General features: G+C 43.0%; 1 long non-coding RNA gene across 1 annotated transcript in view; it reads right to left on the reverse strand.

Moving 5' to 3' along the window:
• Positions 1-1,535: 1,535 nt before the first annotated feature.
• LOC120405418 overlaps positions 1,536-18,254 on the reverse strand; it is a 32,181-nt gene continuing 15,462 nt past the window's right edge. Inside the window, exons 2-4 of the long non-coding RNA XR_005598561.1 lie at positions 8,850-8,943; positions 2,827-3,030; positions 1,536-1,655 (exon numbers count right to left, since the gene is read on the reverse strand). This is a non-coding gene — a long non-coding RNA (uncharacterized LOC120405418). The remainder of the gene's footprint in view (positions 1,656-2,826; positions 3,031-8,849; positions 8,944-18,254) is intronic.

Raw genomic sequence — 18,254 nt, forward strand, 5'->3', positions numbered from 1 at the left:
TCACCTATTATTTCTGTTGCTTAAATCCAGAATTATTCAATTTTCTTCCCAGCTTCTGTTCCTCGTATCCATGGCAGCCACATCTCACATAGTGGGCTTACTGAAAAACACCCTTAAAGTGTTGACACAAAGCAAGGAAGTACAGCAGGTGGGAAAAACACGACAGTAACATGGTTTCTAAAACCAACAGGGTTGCACTGCCTTAGTTCTAATTAGGAAAAAAAACCCATATTCAATAGAGCTTACGGTAAATGGAAAGGGTCAGGAGACAAAAATATAAGTGGCAAAGAGTGGACCAGCAAAAATAGATGTTAAAAGCAAAAAAAAGAGACTGAAATAACTATAGATCTTGTGAACAGAAGGGAAAATCTCCCAAGAGGTACCTACATGCCATCTGCCCTCCTATACATAGGGAAACTTAAGGGCTAAAATGCAGTGGACATGTCTGCATGGTGTGTGGGGTGATCAGTTAGAGGACAGCCATGGCTGCCTGGGTGAAATTCACCTCCTGCACATGATCTAGGCACCACTCACATCATCATACTAGCACTGAAGCATAGAGTTAGCAAGAAAGTGGGAACAAAAGCTTGGCTAAAATTTTCTTTTCCATTTTTAATAAACACTGTTTCCAGGTAAAGCTTTTGAAATGGGGGAGCGGGGAGGGGAGGAAGAGAAAGTTTCAACTAGCAGTAACTAAGTGGTACATAGGCCCTGTGCTGGCCCCTCTGTACAGGAGTGAGTTTCAGCCCATCTGTGCAGCACACAGCCAAACTCTGAGCCCCAGTCGGGGGATTGTGAGAAGGCCAGGAGAGCGTTAGCATGTGTGACTAATGAGTGAATGAACAGCACAGCTCCATTGATTCATACCTCTGCACTGCAGGAGGGAAGCGGGAAACATAACATGCTGCATCTGCTATTCTCTCAGCACCATATAGCAACAGCTCTGCCTATGGAACACACTAGCTACCATGGACCCAAACTTCACATCATATGCTGCCCCTCATTCCCATTACTTCTGAGTGCTCAGGCTATTTACCTGAGTTGGGCCTTCTTACCCCTAGATTTGGCCATAAAAGCTAGATACTGTTCTCAGGTTTTTGATGCCTCACAATTGTTGGCTCCTTTCTACTTGGGTAAGTTCTGGGATACTTTGTAAGTTGTTGTACATAATTCCTGTTTGCTAATGCAGAATTTGAACAGTTGCAGTATAGTCTAGTAGATCTATAAACAAACTTTACTCCTGACAGAATTCTGTGGGGGGGGGGCAAGTGGGGCAATTTGCCCCAGGCCCTGCAGGGATCCCCCACGAGAATATAGTATTCTATAGTATTGCAACTTTTTTATGGAAGGGGCCCCTGAAATTGCTTTGCCCCAGACCCCCTGAATCCTCTGGGTGGCCCTGGAATTCTGTGCCCCTGTGAGGGTGCAGCATTCAAATGGCCTGCATATTTTTGAGCCCCCCATACAGAAAAATACAAAAAATCTGCAGGGGTGGGGGAACACACCTCTTCCCCAGCAGCCCAGGTAGCACATCTGTTCCAGCGTGCCTGGAGCAGTCTCAGAGATGCAAATCACTGCAGTGGGAGAGGGGCTGGGCGTGCGTGCCTGCCTGCAGGAGAGACATTGATCACAGTCGTGGGGCTGGGTGTGCATGCCTGCAAACAAGAGAGAGAGACTCATGGAGGAGGAGGTCTTTTTATTATGCACGAGGAAGACTTTGTCCCCCACACAGAAAAGTAGCAACCTGCCTGCTAGTTAATTGATCTCATTCTCTGAGGCAGAAATGTAGCAGCCTGCCTGAGTGGCACAATGGGGTTAGATTGCAGCTCAGGATTTATTTTACTTACTCCTTAATTTAAAAAACCAAAAAAAAAACAAAACCAAAAAAAACCCCCCACAAGACTTTGAGGGCAAGTAAAACATTTGCCAAGCAGTCAATAAAATGTCAGGACAATCAGAAGCAATCATTTCCCAAAGTACCCAGCCAGCTCCAGAACAAAGATTAGCAAAACTGTAAAACTTCCATGTGTGAAAGTCTGAGCAATTTAAAATGACATTTTCATTTTTTATTTTTGCTGTTTGGTGTTCTGTAATGTAATTTAAATGAAAATCTAGGATTATAACTGGAATGCAGGGTATTAGTTACCAAGTGTTTGTAACTTAACTTTCATGTGTTTAGGAAATACTGAATAGTTATTGTGACTTTTTTCTGTATTGTAGTTTAAATAAATTACCAAAACAACTGAAACTGGTGAGATTATATTGCATTATTTTGACCAAAAAAATATGCAATTTTTTGGTGCAGAATCCCCCCAGGAATAAAACATATATGCCAAAATTAGTAACGAGACACATTTTAGGCCCAAATCCACCCTGCATTGAAATCAAAGGATCTCCTATTTTCACCTTTTTTAAAAAAATGGAAGTTACAGTATTTTACAGAAGTAATTAAATTTTGAAAGCTAGATGCTTCAGTAGATATTTGGGACATAGTCTAAGGATGGGTCACGGGAAGTTAATTTTTTAGATACTAAATCTGTGTAGAAAATTTCAGCTCTGGGAGGTGATTACTGCAATATTAAATTCATTGAGAGTACGAATATAAATCTTCAAAACAAACCACAACCAGACCATTTTGGGGCTGTAGTCATTCTCCACAACATACCTACATTATTCCTATTAATAAACAGAAACAAAGCGGAAATATACTCAGGCTAGGTCTACACTGGGGGGGGGGGAGAGGGAAGTCGACCTAAGATATTCAACTTCAGCTACACAAATACGTGAATAGCATAGCTGAAGTCAGCATATCTTAGATTGATTTACCTGGCCATGAGGACGGCGGCAAGTCGACTGCTGCTGCTCCCCCGTCGACTCTGCTTACGCCTTTCGTGGTGGTGGAGTTCCGGAGTCGACGGCAAAGGGATCGGTGATCTATTTTATCACATCTATACTAGACCCGATAAATCAATCCCCAATAGATCGATCACTATCTGCCGATCCGGTGGGTAGTGTAGACGTACCCTCAGTCTATAAGCAAAGATCTTGATCTTACTACTCACATATTTAATTTGATACAATAAATCCTCACCATATCTGTGCTGCTTATTGACTTCTCTTCAGAGGCAATGAACATAATAGAGGGTGCAATTCTGGGCCTAATAAAGTCAGTGGCAAGACTCCCATTAACATCAATAGAACAAGAATTTCACTGTGAAAGTTTAGGACCAAATTCTGGCCCAACTAACAGAGTGGCATAAGTGGTAACAAGGCATCCCTATGATCCCTTTGCCAGCATCATAGGAGGAAAGTAAACTCTGCAAAGCTGCAACATCCCCTCCTTTTTGCAGCTGGGAAGGAAAGCGTGAACTGGGGTGAGAACTGCCCAATGTAGCTGTGCTGGGTGTAACCAAGTTTACATCCTTCCCAGTGCGGGAGGGTAATTGATAGAGAGATTAATCTCTCTGAGTCACAATCTCCCTTCCAAGCCGCTCATAGGGCAGAGTAACAATGTACTGCACCTTGCTCTGAGCTAGTTCAGGTGAGCCTTTTATCACTTTCAGCAGTTTTGTTAGTAACTTTTGCAGCATCAGTGACTGACAGATGCTTTCAAAGAACATCTGTCAGACTGATGTTCCTTGCATAGAACTTTGTTACTGACAATAATAATATAGAGCTAAATCTATTCCCATTAAAACCATTAAGACTTTTGACATTGACTTTAAGACACTGGACTCAAACTTCAGAAAAAGCCATCTTGTATGTACAGTATTTTTATTTAGCTTGATTGAGAAATTAATACTTAATTCAGTTTTTCTGTTCATAGATTGTCAGAAAAGAAATACATCTGAGGACAAATGTGATCTATTATTTTACATTTTCTCTAAAGCTGTGTCTTCAGAATTTGAAATTTTAACTGGTGATATATTGCCAACCAAACCCAAGTCAGTCAGTCAATAGTGGTGTTTCTGCTCCTTGACTGGAAGAGCAGAATTTTAATAATCAGGGTATCTGGTGCACAAATTTGTTCTGCATTTTTCTATTAGCAATTTCATCTGCAAAAACTAGTTTAAGTTACATTCTCAAAGTGCAGTTGAGTGTATGAAGGTGAAAAATCATACAGATGGTAGCTAATTCTTTGGGGGACTCAATTAGTTAATTTCTGAGATTCAGATTCAAGACACCACTTCTGCACTCAGGAAAGCACTTACGCATGTTCTAACGTTAATCTGAAGTCAATAGGATTTAAACATGTGCTTAAGTGATTTTCTGAACAAGGACAGATTTGATGTGTGCTTAAGTACTTTCCTGAACTGGGGCCTAATTCTAGATTTATTAATATTCATGTGTTACATACAACAGGCCAAAATCCCATAGCCCTTAGTTTACATTGTCCTCTGTCAAAGCCACTGAAGTCACTGTGAGACTTGCTTGAGTAAGGACCAGGTAAGCACAGGAGGATTGGTCTAATGATATTTTAATGTCTATTTGAGTTAAAAATAAAATGTCAACTGTCAGCCTTTTTGGAGAGATGTTTAACAAGAACTCTATTAAAAATGACCTAGTGCAGAGGGTCCCAGCCTGATATGTAGGTCAGCAGCAGGCTGCAGAAGAGTTGCAAGCGATTGTCAGGAATTGGGTCATCCCATAATGCTGGGTTTCTTCCTAACATCCACCGGCTATGGCATTATGAGACAACTGAAAAAAACTATTCCTGACATACTTTCTTATATAAAACTTTTTCAGATAAGCAGTTCCTGTAGTTACCACAGGATGTCATGTAATTGTAAAACAGGAGGGGAGGTGGGTCCATGAGACACTCTCTTTATTAAGAAGCAGCAAAGAATCCTGTGGCACCTTATAGACTAACAGATGTTTTGCAGCATGAGCTTTCGTGGGTGAATACCCACTTCTTCGGATGCAAGCATCATGCTGCAAAACATCTGTTAGTCTATAGAACCAGACTCCTCTGATACCTGTCTCTTTATTAAGATGAGGCTCACACATCATTCATTCATTCATGCAACAGATCTCCATAGTCTTCTATCCTGGGCCATTCGCTCTAGCTGGTTCCAGGTATAGCCCATTTTGCTATCAACCTGAAGGGTTCCACTGCAGTGCCTGTCTGGTGATGTTGGTTGGCTGCCAGCCCCACCTTCTCCTTCTAATTTCTTCCTCTGCTGGGAGTTGATGGGTCCTCTCCAAGAGGTGGATGTTACTGATGGTGTCTGGCCAGCGGATCTGGAGAATCCTTCTGAGGCAGCTATTAATGAAGGTCTGGATCTTCCTGGTGGTTGTTTTGGTTGTCCTCCAGGTTTCAGCTCCATACAGTAAGACTGATTTCACGTTGGAGTTGAACAGTCGAATCTTTATTGCCAAAGACAGCTCTCTGGAGCTCCAGATGTTCTTGAGCTGTAAGAAGGCTACTCTTGCCTTACCAATCCTTACTTTGATGTCTGCGTCTGTGCCACCCTGCTGGTCGATGATGCTACCTAGGTAGGTGAAGGACTGCACTTCTTCCAGGGAGCTTCCATTCAGTGTGACTGGGTCGTTGCTGATGGAATTGATCCTAAGGATCTTGGTCTTGTCCTTGTGGATGTTGAGGCCAACCTGTGATGACGTGGCTGCCACTACGTTGGTCTTCTCTTGCATCTGCTGAAGTCCAGGTCATCAAGCTGGGTCCACAATGACCATTGGATTCCATTCCTACGCTTTAAGTGGATGTCTTCATAATCCAATCGATGGAAGAAAGAGAAGTGGTGACAACAAGCATCCTTGTCTGACTCGTTCGCACCTGGAAGCTGTTTGTGAGCTGCCCTCCATGGATCACTCTACAGTGTATGCCGTCATGAATTCTTGATCAGGTTGACCACCTTTGCTGGGATGCCATAGTGAAACCTGCCTGTTCATCTCGTAGCTGTGGATCGACGGCATCCTTCATTCTCTCTAAGAGGACTCGTTGAGACCCTTCCTGGCACGACAGGAGTGTGATTCCTCTATATCTGTTGTTGTTGCTGAGGTCTCCTTCTTCTTGGGGATTTTGATGAGATATCCCTCTTTCCAGTCAGAATCACTTCTTCTTCCCATATTTTCTCAAAGAACTGAGGCATCCAGGTCTGCTTTCAGGGCCTCTGCTTCCTGTTCTTCATCATGGTGATGGCTTTTCTGATCTCGTCTCTGGGTTGGTTTTATCAATTGATTGGGAGGTCCTCGTTGGCTGGGTCAATGTCTGGTGGATTTGGTGGTGCTGGTCTGTTCAGGAGTTCCTCAAAGTGCTCCGCCATCTGTTCATCTGTAGTTCTATTCCTGTTATAGACTTTCCCTGCTTGTCTTTCTGGCTTGCTGAACTTTCCAGACAGTCGCGCTGTTTCATGTTACCGCTGTATGCTGCCTGCTCTGCTTCTGCTGCCAGTCCATCCACATAATCTCTCTTGTCCTTCCTAATATTCCTCTTCACTGCTCTGTGGGCTTCAGCATACTCTTTTGAGCTTTGGCCTTTGCTGCTCTAGGCCTGCTGTTGTGGCCTGCTGCCTTCTTCTTCTTTCTGTCTTCTATCTTTGTCAAGGACTCTGCTGTGATCCACTCTTTCTGCTGGTGTTTCTTAATTCCAAGCACTTCCTGGCATGCTGACCTAAGTGTGTCTCTCACTTTCTGCCATCTGTTGAGTACACTGTCTTCCTCAGACCGATCCTGTAGTACTGAAAACTTATTCTTCAAATCTTCCTTGGTCTTATGGTCCTTCAGAAGGTTGCAGTTCTTCTTCAGCTTCAGCTTCAATCCTTCTAACTCTAACGTCCTGCAAGGATCTTCTGAACTTCTTGCTAATGCAGACATGGTCGATCTGGTTTTCTGTCATGCCTGCTGCCTCCTATGACCAGATTGTTAAGTGCACACAGATCCACAAATCTCTCTCCATTCTCACTCATCTCTCCAGAGCATGGGTCCCCATGACTTGTTCGTATCCTGTGTTATCAGGTCCAATTTTGGCATTAAAGTCTCCCATAAGGATGGTAATGTCTTTGTCTGGGAGAGTCTCTAATATTTTCTGGAGTCTGTTGTAAAAGTAGTCTTTGTCCTCCTCTTCACTGTCATTGGTTGGCTGAACAACATTCATCTTAATCCTCTTCATTTTAGTTCTGAAGGATGCTGTGATGATCCTGGGACCATGTGCCTCCCAACCAATCAGTGCTCTCTGTGCCTGCTTGGACAACATCTCATGTCCTGAATACAGCAACAGCTCTCCTGTCAACAGTCGTCTCTGTCCAGCTTGCGTCCATCTTGTCTCGCTAATGCCTAGTAGGGTCAGGTTGTTGCTCCTCATCTCTGCTGCAACCTGGTCCTCACGTTCCATGTGCCGATGGTAATCCTCCTGGCTGCAAGAAGGGTGATCACCACCCAGTGTCATGCATCTTCGAGTTGAAGACCCTTCTTTTCCAGGCTAAAAGTCTGTGTTAACTCTATTGTTGGCGTTTCTGTAGCAAGCTGATTTTTACAGGGTGGCCTCCTCCTTTACCCTGACTTGGGACAGGCAGATGGCCCCAAAGGACCTCTCTGGTGGAGTTGAGGCTCACACACTATGGAAAAAACATTTGAGAACTCGTCTAATAGCTATCAGCGGACTGCGAATCAGAACTCCTGGGTTCTCTTTCAGGCTCTTCCACGGATTCATTTTATGAGTTTAGGCAATTCCCTTAGTCTTTCCATACCTCAAGTGAAGATAATAGTTCTCTAGCTCACCACAGGGCTATAGAGAAGTTAATTCATTTAAGCCTTAAATTACTCTGAGACCCTTAGATAACAGACTCTATATAAATGCGAAGTATAATTGTACTTACATATGAGCATATGTATTCAAATTAAACCACTGCATGAGTCAGACTGAAAATGTACAGAACTGTATCCACTGTAAATTACTCACAAGAGAAATATTTCTAAAATATGAAGAAAAATGTCTTGCTACAAGTTAAATAGCTTAAGGATACAAACAATCTAGCTGTTTCTGTGGTCTGGTTATTGATATTATGGCACACTGGCTTAGTCATTGAAGTAAAACATTGAGGAAAACACCACTGCATATGAGTAACTTTTTTAATAAAATACTAGAAGAAACAACCTGCTCAAACATGTAACCAATTACTTTAATCAGATCAAGTTCATTGAACCAGAAACTCCAGAAAACTTGCATATTGTGCCCAGCAATAGCATTAATAAGTCCTAGTCATAAAATGTTAATTGCATGCATTAAAAGTCACTAACACTGGCTATAAAATTTTAAATATTGTTTGCTCAGTTTTCCCCTAATTCCACCATGCATTGCTATGTGAAGCTAAGATAATTCAGGGACCTGAGGATATGAAGTTCTTTGATTTTTTTCTGTGCCTTTAGAGATGCTTTAAGCAATAAATTACAATTATGTAAATATTAGCCCTCACTTGGGGATAAATACCTTTGAGACATGATCTGATTAGAGCATACAAAATTATTAGATTTGCCCATGAGCACAATGTATTTCTATTCCTTGAGAACTTTTCTCATGGAAGGGCTCAATCCAACTCCCAATTAAAGAATTTGTACACTGACTTCAATGGAAGTAGGATTCATTTCAGCCCTTTAAATACTACCCTTATTTACAATACTCCTCACTTACATATAGCATTTTATGTGATGCTCTCAAAACATTTGCAAACAAGAAAAACATCTTCAGAACACTCCTGTAAGGCAACTAAGTTTTACTATACCCATGTAACAGCTGGGCAACATGACAATGTGTGTCCATAATAAAATGTTGTGGGTAATATATTGGGATCATTTGATGATAGAGAGAAATTATTTATGTGAAACGGACCCACCTCACTCTTGACATTAACTCTTGCTGAATGATGGCTTGGTCTGATGCTTGTGAGCCTTGAGATTACAGGATCTGAGTGACATAAACAGATGCAGCTGCACAGAGAGAAGAATGTGAAGCAAAACATATTACAAAAAGTAACATTGATTATGCTGCAGCTCTGTTCTTTATTTTTTGAATGTGTAGCTTGGTTATAATCTCTATATTAGTGCCTCAGTGTTATATAAAATACAAGGTAACAGACTGCAAACACTTTCTTCTGGAATTCTCCTTTGTTCACATATTTGTTTGTATTGTTATTTAAGGCTCAGGCATAGCCTGAGTGTAGTCCAAGTATCACTTGGAGCAAGTGCCCTCCCACTCTTCCTTCCATGCTGTTATATGCAATTAGGGTGACCAGATGTCCTGATTTTATAGGGACAGTCCTGATTTTGGGGGCTTATTCTTATATAGGCACCTATTACCCCGTCCCGATTTTTTACACTTGCTATCTGGTCACACCGATATACATAATGCAGGTAACAAGCAGGGGGACTAAGGGAGGAGAGGACAAGTTAGACCAGGGGCGGCCAACCTGTGGCTCTTCAGAAGTTAATATGCGGCTCCTTGTATAGGCACCGATTCCGGGGCTGGAGCTACAGGCACCAACTTTCCAATATGCCGGGGGGTGCTCGCTGCTCAACCCCTGACTCTGCCACAGGCCCTGCCCCCACTCCACCCCTTCCCACCCCCTCCCCTAAGCATGCCATGCCCTCACTCCTCTCCCATCCCTCCTTCCACCACCACCCCCAGCCTCCTACACACCACGAAACAGCTGATCGGGAGGTGCGGAGAGGGAGGCACTGATCGGTGGAGCTGCCGGTGGGCAGGAAGCACTGGGAGTTGGGGTGGGGGGGAGCTGATGGAGGGCTGCTGACGTATTACTGTGGCTCTTTGGCAATGTACATTGATAAATTCTGGCTCCTTCTCAGGTTCAGGCTGGCCACCCCTGAGTTAGACTCTCAGCCTTACAAGTAAAAAAGGAATAGTAGCAATTAAAGATTTAAGCATAAGCAGGATTACACAGTGCCTTGAAGGTAAGGATGGGAAGAGGGGGGTGGGGAGTCATTCACTGGCCACAGGCACTGCCCTTGTGGCCATGTGTGGCAGATTCATCAGCTCAAGCAGCCCTTTTCAACAGCCACTCAGACCCTGACATGGTTTGCCCCTTGTCATGACTCATTTATAGTTCCCACCCCTCCCAGGGTAATAAAGAGTCCAAAAAGTACCTAAAGTCTCCAGCCCTTCCCAGGGATCAAGAGTCCTTGCCTGCTTCCATCGGGGCTTTTACACCCCTTTTCTTGGTGGGCCAGTAGGAGAATCCAGGTGCACCCTCTATGCTGGGTTCCAGCCTAGGCCCACCATTTTCCCCGCTACCACAATAGGAACTCAGCAGCTACAGTCTGCTTTGTCAGACATGCTGCTGCTTCTCTGTGCCACTTCCTACTGCCATCTGCTTCCAGGTTCCTTTAATAGAGCAACCCATTCCAGAGCTTTGTCCCTGGTGGTTCCAGCTCCTTTGACCCACTTTCTACCAGTTTGTAGCTGATACAGAGTCCCCTGTCAGAACAGCCCATCTGCCTGCTCTGCAGGCTCTTAACCCAGCTGTACATGGTTGCCCAATTAGCCATAGCTGAGGAGGTATCTACTCTGTATCTTAACCCCTTAGTGACTGAGGCAGGATAGAGTTTATACACCCATCACAGACCACAAACCTGAATTTGATGCAGAAGGCACTACACAGCTAATAAAGGATTTTGAAAAGGAGAGCAACTTAGCCTGGGTAATTGGAGAGAGAAATTGTTTTAGCAGCTGTATTCTGGATATGAGGTAAGAATCAGGAGGACAGACAGTTGTATGGCATGGTAGTCATGGCACAAAGAATACCAAGCAATAGACAAGGGTTGCAAAGGAAGGGAGAACACTGAAGCTGATACGGTGGTGGCACCATGTGTTTGTGCATACAGAAATGAGATAATGGAAGGGTAAAATAGTCATCATATAAAAATTAGGGCTTTGACATAAGCCTGATGCCAAGGATAGCATTCTCTTGGAATCAATATACTTCCATGTTCCAATATTTCTTAAGCATCTGAAGCAATATCTATGAATTAGAATAAGGAGTTGTTTGGAATGTGTAAGGGTATGTGTGCCTTCTCCATATATAATATCATGAAAAGGGGGTGTTATCGCCACATAATCATACATTGCACAACCTGATCCTGAGTTTATTTCTTCTTAGTCTGTTAAACAGTGTGAGCTCATTTTAAAAATCTGCAAAGCAAACTGCTGGATTTTACAGTGTCCCATGGGGTTATGCTAGCTTGGACCATCTTCTGAGAGGGAATCTGCAACTGTAGTTTTTGAAGCTCTGTGTTGTTTTCAGATGCTTTCTGTGCATAGATAGTGCTCTAAAATTCCTTTTATTATAAACCACTGAAATGAGTTTACTCTTCAGGGGCACAAGCACTAAATGGCAACTGCACGGAATGGCTGCAGGAACTTGCATCACAGAGCCCAGGAGTCTGCCACATTTTTAAAGTGATGCCTGCATATTTGAGAGCAACTTAGCAGATAACAATGAAAACATGTGGCAGTTTATATACCCCTTTTTACTGGAAAAGTAATGCACTCAAAGCAGAAATGTGTGTACAGTCCTGGAGTCTTAAATTCCTATCATTCCTTATTTTCTGCTCTGCAGCATGAATTCCACTGAGTTACTTTAAAAAAAATAAATTTCCACAAGTCAGGTGGAATTTTAAAGCTCTAAAAGTATATATAGAAATGTTGGGTCTGATCCAAAAACCAATGAAGTCAATGTGAGTTTTTTCAGGGATTTCAAAGCATCTGGATCCTCAACAAGTGGCCTGCTGAATATATATACCTTGATTTTACCACCATCCAAATGTGTTCCCTCTTTTAATGCTCACATTTTATTACACCACTACGGCTATATAATTCTGTGACAAGACAACTTTACTTCATAATGTTTCAGCATTCAAATGCCATATTGAATATAAGAACATAAGAACGGCCATACTGGATCTGACCAAAGGTCCATCTAGCTCAGTATCCTGTCTTCTGACAGTGGCCAATGCCAGATGCCCCCATTTTGATTGGTACTCAATGAAACATTACATTAACTTACTCTGACACAATAATTCCCATGATACTCCTCTACCCTGATATAACACCGTCCTCGGGAGCCAAAAAATCTTACCGCGTTATAGGTGAAACCACGTTATATCGAACTTGCTTTGATCTGCCAGAGTGTGCACTACTCCCCCGGAGCACTACTTTATCGCATTATATCCGAATTCATGTTATATTGGGTCACATTATATCAGTATAGAGGTGTATATTTCAAAGCAGTACCATATGTACATACAAGAAAATATAGACAGCAAGGTAAAGTATGTAACATAAAAATGTAACTTCCTGTGTTATCTAACTAGGAAAGCACCGATGACAAGCATGGGACCTTCACAGGCCATCGATGACCTTCTCTGAGAGCACTCTATTTCACTTGGCGATTTCTCTCTTATGCAGTCCTACAAACTTCCATAAATACCCTGCTTACAAAAGCCTTCATAAAGAATAGGTAAAGGTATCCATGCTTAGCTGAAAATTTCCTTTCTCTAAGAAATAAGGTCCTCAGATCCATCACAATGCATCAGCCTGCTTGAGCTTGGAGATAGAACCAGACTTGTCATGTCACTGGAAGCATGAGAATGCAGTGCCTCCCAAAATTCCTTCCAGTTGAGATAACATCTATCACCAGCATAATTCAAATCTGCTTTCTTAAATTACAGATTGTGTTAAATATACTTTGAGAAAAAGCACAATTTTTCCTACTGCAGAACATGACAGATTATACCTAATTACAACAAACCCAAATCCTTGGATGTCAATTTACGTCTCTATTCTGGATGATCCATTTGTTTCCAGAGTGGGCCTGATCTGTGGACCTCAATCTCAAAGAAAGGAATTTTTCAGATAAAATACAGGTAAATTTTCTTAGATCTGTTACAATGAGATTTTCACAGTAATGTGCCTCCAGTGTAGGAAGCAGGATCATCTTTTAAGGACAGACATCCAAAATGAAGCAGATGATGTATACATATCTCTTCCATCTTCGCTTGGGCACGAAGGGAATGTCTACACAGCAACTAGACACTCGCGGCTGGCTTGCAAGGTGGGAGGCTCCTAGAGCCCAGACTCCAGCCCAAGCCCAGAAGTCTACTCAGCAATTAAACAGCCCCACGAGCCTGAGTCAGCTGGCACGGGCCAGCCAGGGGGTTTTCTTTGCTGTGTAGACATACTCTAAGGGGTGGTAAAGTCTTCTGCCAAAAGAAAGGAAATAGTATTATCTAAACCTGGATGACCAATATGCAAAGAATTTGGTGAACTAATGACTTTCTAGCAGATCTCAATACAGGAGATATGACTGCTTTTCCCTGACGTTGTCAGTGTGCCTAAGGGTTGGACTTTGATCATTAACCAAACGAGGAACATTTCTTGAATTTACTTAGGGAATGGATGCTATGGCAGTTGTGAGGACAACCTGTCCGTCTTAAAAGTAAGAACATAAGAATTCTGTGACAAAACAATTTTACTTCATAATGTTTCAGCATTCAAATGCCATATTGAATATAAGAACATAAGAACGGCCATACTGGGTCAGACCAAAGGTCCATCTAGCCCAGTATCCTGTCTTTGGACAGTGGCCAATGCCAGGTGCCCCAGAGGAAATGAACAGAACAGGTAATCACCAAGTGATCCATCCCCTGTCGCTCATTCCCAGCTTCTGGCAAACAGAGGCTAGGGACACCATTCTTGTCATTGATAAGCCATTGATGGTCCTATCCTCCATGAATTTATCTAGTTCTTTTTTTAACCATGTTATGGTCTTGACTGTGCATTGTGTGAAGAAATACTTCATTTGTTTTAAACCTGCTGCCTATTAATTTCATTGGTGACCCCTAGTTCTTGTGTTATGAGAAGTAGCAAACAACACTTCCTTATCTACTTTCTCCACACCAGTCATAATTCATAGACCTCAATCATATCTCCCCTTAGCTGTCTCTTTTCCAAGCTGAAAAGTCCCAGTCATATTAATCTCTCCTCATAAGGGATCCATGCCAGACCCCTAATAATTTTTGTTGCCCTTTTCTGAACCTTTTCCAATTCCAATATATCTTTTTTGAGATGGGGTGACCACATCTGCACACAGTATTCAAGATGTGGGTGTACCATAGATTTATATAGAGGCAACATGATATTTTTGTCCTATTATCTATCCCTTTCTTAATTGTTCCCAGCATTCTGTTCGCTTTTTGACAGCCGCTGCACATTGAGTGGATGTTTTCAGAGAACTATCCACAGTGATTCCAAGATCTCTTTCTTGAGTGCTAACAGCTAATTTAGACCCCATCATTTTATATGTATAATTGAGATTATGCTTTCCAATGTGCATTACTTTGCATTTATCAACATTAAATTTCATCTGCCATTTTGTTGCCCAGTCACCCAGTTTTGAGAGATCCTTTTGTAGCTCTTCGCAGTCTGCCTGGGTCTTAACTATCTTTAGTAATTTTGTATCATCTGCAAATTTTGCCACCTCACTGTTTACCCCTTTTTCCAGATCATTTATGAATATGCTGAATACAACTGGTCCCAGAACAGACCCATGGGAGACAGCACTGTTTACCTCTCTCCATTCTGAGAACTGACAATTTATACCTACCCTTTGTTTCCTATCTTTTAACCAGTTACCAATCCATAAGAGCACCTTCCCTCTTATCCTATGGCAGCTTACTTTGCATAAGAGCCTTTGGTGAGGAACTTTGTCAAAGTCTTTCTGAAAATCTAAGCACACTATATCCATTGGATCCCCTTGGTCCACGTGCTTGTTGATCCCCTCAAATAATTCTAATAGATTGGTGAGGCATGATTTCCCTTTACTAAAACCATGTTGACTCTTCCTCAACAAATTATGCTCATCTATATGTCTGGCAATATTGTTCTTTATTATAGTTTCAACCAGTTTGCCTGGTACTGACGTCAGGCTTACAGGCCTGTAACTGCCTGGATCACCTCTGGAGCCCTTTTTAAAAATTGGCCTCACATTAGCTATCCTCCAGTCATCTGGTACAGAAGCTGATTTAAATGATAGGTTACAGACTACAGTTAGTAGCTCTGCAATTTCACATTTGAGTTTCTTCAGAACTCTTGGGTGAATACCATCTGGTCCTGGTGACTTATTACTGTTTAATTTATCAATTTGTTCCAAAACCTCCTCTAATGACACCTCAATCTGGGACAGTTTCTCAGATCTGTCACCTAAAAAGAATGGCTCAAGTTTGGGAATCTCCCTCACATCCTCAGCCATGAAGACCAATGCAAAGAATTCATTTAGTTTCTCCACAATGGCCTTATCATCCTTGAGTGGTCCTTTAGTACCTCGATCGTCCAGTGGCCCCACTGGTTGTTTAGCAGATTTCCTGCTTCTGATGTACTTTAAAAAATTGCCATTACTTTTTGAGTCTTTGTTCCTCAAATTCTTTTTTGGCTTTCCTGATTGTATTTTTACACCTCATTTGCCAGTGTTTATGCTCCTTTCTGTTTTCCTCACTAGGAGTTAACTTCACTTTTTAAAGGATGCCTTTTTGCCTCTCACCGCTTCTTTTACTTTGTTGTTAAGCTACGGTGGCTCTTTTTTGGTTCTCTTACTATGTTTTTTTAATTTGGGGTATAAATTTAAGTTGAGCCTCTATTATGGGGTCTTTAAAAAGTTTCCATGCAACTTGCAGAGATTTCACTTTTGGCACTGTACCCTTTAATGTCTGTTTAACTAACCTCCTCATTTTTGTGTAGTTCCCTTTTCTGAAATTAAATGCTACAGTGTTGTGCCACTGTGGTGTTTTTCCTGCCACAGGAATATTAGATTTAATTATTTTATGGTCACTATTACCAAATGGTCCAGCTACAGTCACCTCTTGGACCAGATCCTGCACTCCACTTAGGACAAAATCAAGAATTGCCTTTCCTCTTGTGGGTTCTAGGGCTAGCTGCTCCAAGAAGCTGTCATTTAAGGTGTCAAGAAACTTTATCTCTGCATCTCATCCTGAGGTGACAAGTACCCAGTCAATATGGGGATAATTGAATTTCCCCATTATTAATTATTATTATTATTATTATTATTGAGTTTTTTATTTTAATAGCCTCTCTAATCTCCCTGAGCATTTCACAGTCACTATCACCATCCTGGTCGGTAATACATCCCTACCGTTATATTATTATTAGAGCATGGAATTACTATCCATAGAGATTCTATGGTACAGTTTGATTCATTTAGGATTTTTACTTCATTTGATTCTATGCTTTCTTTCCCATATAATGTCACTCCCCCACCAGCACGGCCTGTTCTGTCCTTCTGATATATTTTGTACCCTGGTATTACTGTATCCCATTGATTATTCTCATTTCACCAAGTTTCTGTGATGCCTATTATATCTATATCCTAATTTAATACGAGGCACTCTAGTTCACCCATTTTATTATTTAGACTTCTAGGGCCTGGTCTACACTAGGACTTTAATTCGAATTTAGCAGCATTAATTCGAATTAACCGTGCACCCGTCCACACCAGGAAGCCATTTAATTCGACATAGAGGGCTCTTTAGTTCGAATTCTGTACTCCTCCCTGACGAGGGGAGTAGCGCTAAATTCGACATGGCTATGTCGAATTAGGCTAGGTGTGGATGCAAATCGAACTTAGTAGCTCCGGGAGCTATCCCACACTGCACCACTCTGTTGACGCTCTGGACAGCAGTCCAAGCTTGGATGTTCTGACCAGCCACACAGGAAAAGCCCCGGGAAAATTTGAATTCCTTTTCCTGTCTGGACAGTTTGAATCTCATTTCGTGGTTGGACATCGGGGCGAGCTCAGCAGCACCGGCAGCAATGCAGAGCTCTCCAGCAGAGGAGTTCATGTAATCTCTGAATAGAAAGAGGGACCCAGCATAGACTGACCAGGAAGTCTTGGATCTGATCAGTGTGTGGGTCGAGGAGTCTGTGCTTTCAGAGCTGCGCTCCAAAAAACGGAATGCAAAGACCTACGAGAAGGTCTCCAAAGCCATGAGAGACAGAGGATACAGGCGGGATGCAACGCAGCGCCGCGTGAAAATCAAGGACCCCAGACAAGGCTACCAAAAAATCAAAGCGGCAAACGGACGCTACGGAGCCTGCCACCACTGCCCCACCAGTGACCGTGGACTCTGACGATGGGACAGTGTCGACGGCCAGTTCCTCGGCGATGTTCGCAGACGGGGAAGATGAGGAAGGGTTTGTGGAGGACGAGGCAGGCGACAGCGCTTACAACGCTGGTTTCCCCATCAGCCAGGATCTCTTCATCACCCTCACAGAGATCCCCTACCAACCCTCCCCGGCCGTTAACCCGGGCCCTGAATCAGGGGAAGGAGCAGTCGGTAAGTGCTTTAAACATGTAAACTTTTATTCTTAATATAACAGGAATCTGAAGTATGTGAAAAGGAGGTCTCTCTATATATGGGGATAGAACAGAAATCATCCTGGGAGATCTCCACGAAGCTCTCCAGGAGGGAATCGAAAAGCCTCCCCAGGAGGTTCCTGGGGAGAGCTGCCTTATTGGGTGCTCCGTGGTAGCACACTTTTCCGCGCCAGGCTTTCATGAGGTACTCAGGGAGCATTGCCTCCCCGAGCACGGCTGCATAGACCCCTGGTTTGTGCTGGCTTTCACGCAGCATGTGTAGCGCTGCTGGACCGCCTCTGTCAGCGGCATCTAGTACACATACGGTGACAGGCACAAAAGGCAAAACAGGCTCCATGGTTGCCACGCTGTGGCGTCTGCCAGGGCAATCCAGGGAAAACGGGCTCAAAATGATTGTCTGCCGTTGCTTTCCCGGAGGAAGGGATGACTGACGACATTTACCCAGAACCACCCGCGAAAATGGTTTTTGCCCCATCAGGCACTGGGATCTCAACCCAGAATTCACAGGGACAGACTAGACTGTGTTCGTTGTTCGAAAAAATGTATCTTTGCAAGGAATTCACTCCCTTTTTCCCATCACACAGCTTCGACTGTCTCCAGACCTGCCACAGCATCCCCCTCACAGAGGCTGGCAAAGATTAGGCGGCGAAAGAAAAAGACACGGGATGAGATGTTCGCTGAACTTATGGGGTGCTCCCGAGACGAGGCGGACCAGCAGAGCCAGTGGAGGGAGACCCTCTCTCTGTACCAGCGCTCACACAGCGAATGGGAGGAGAGGTGCCGTGAGGAAGACAAGCAGGCGACTCAAACGCTGCTTGGACTAATGAGGGAGCAAAC

Source organism: Mauremys reevesii, linkage group 4, assembly GCF_016161935.1.
Source record: "Mauremys reevesii isolate NIE-2019 linkage group 4, ASM1616193v1, whole genome shotgun sequence".
Classification (NCBI taxonomy): Eukaryota; Metazoa; Chordata; order Testudines; family Geoemydidae; genus Mauremys; species Mauremys reevesii.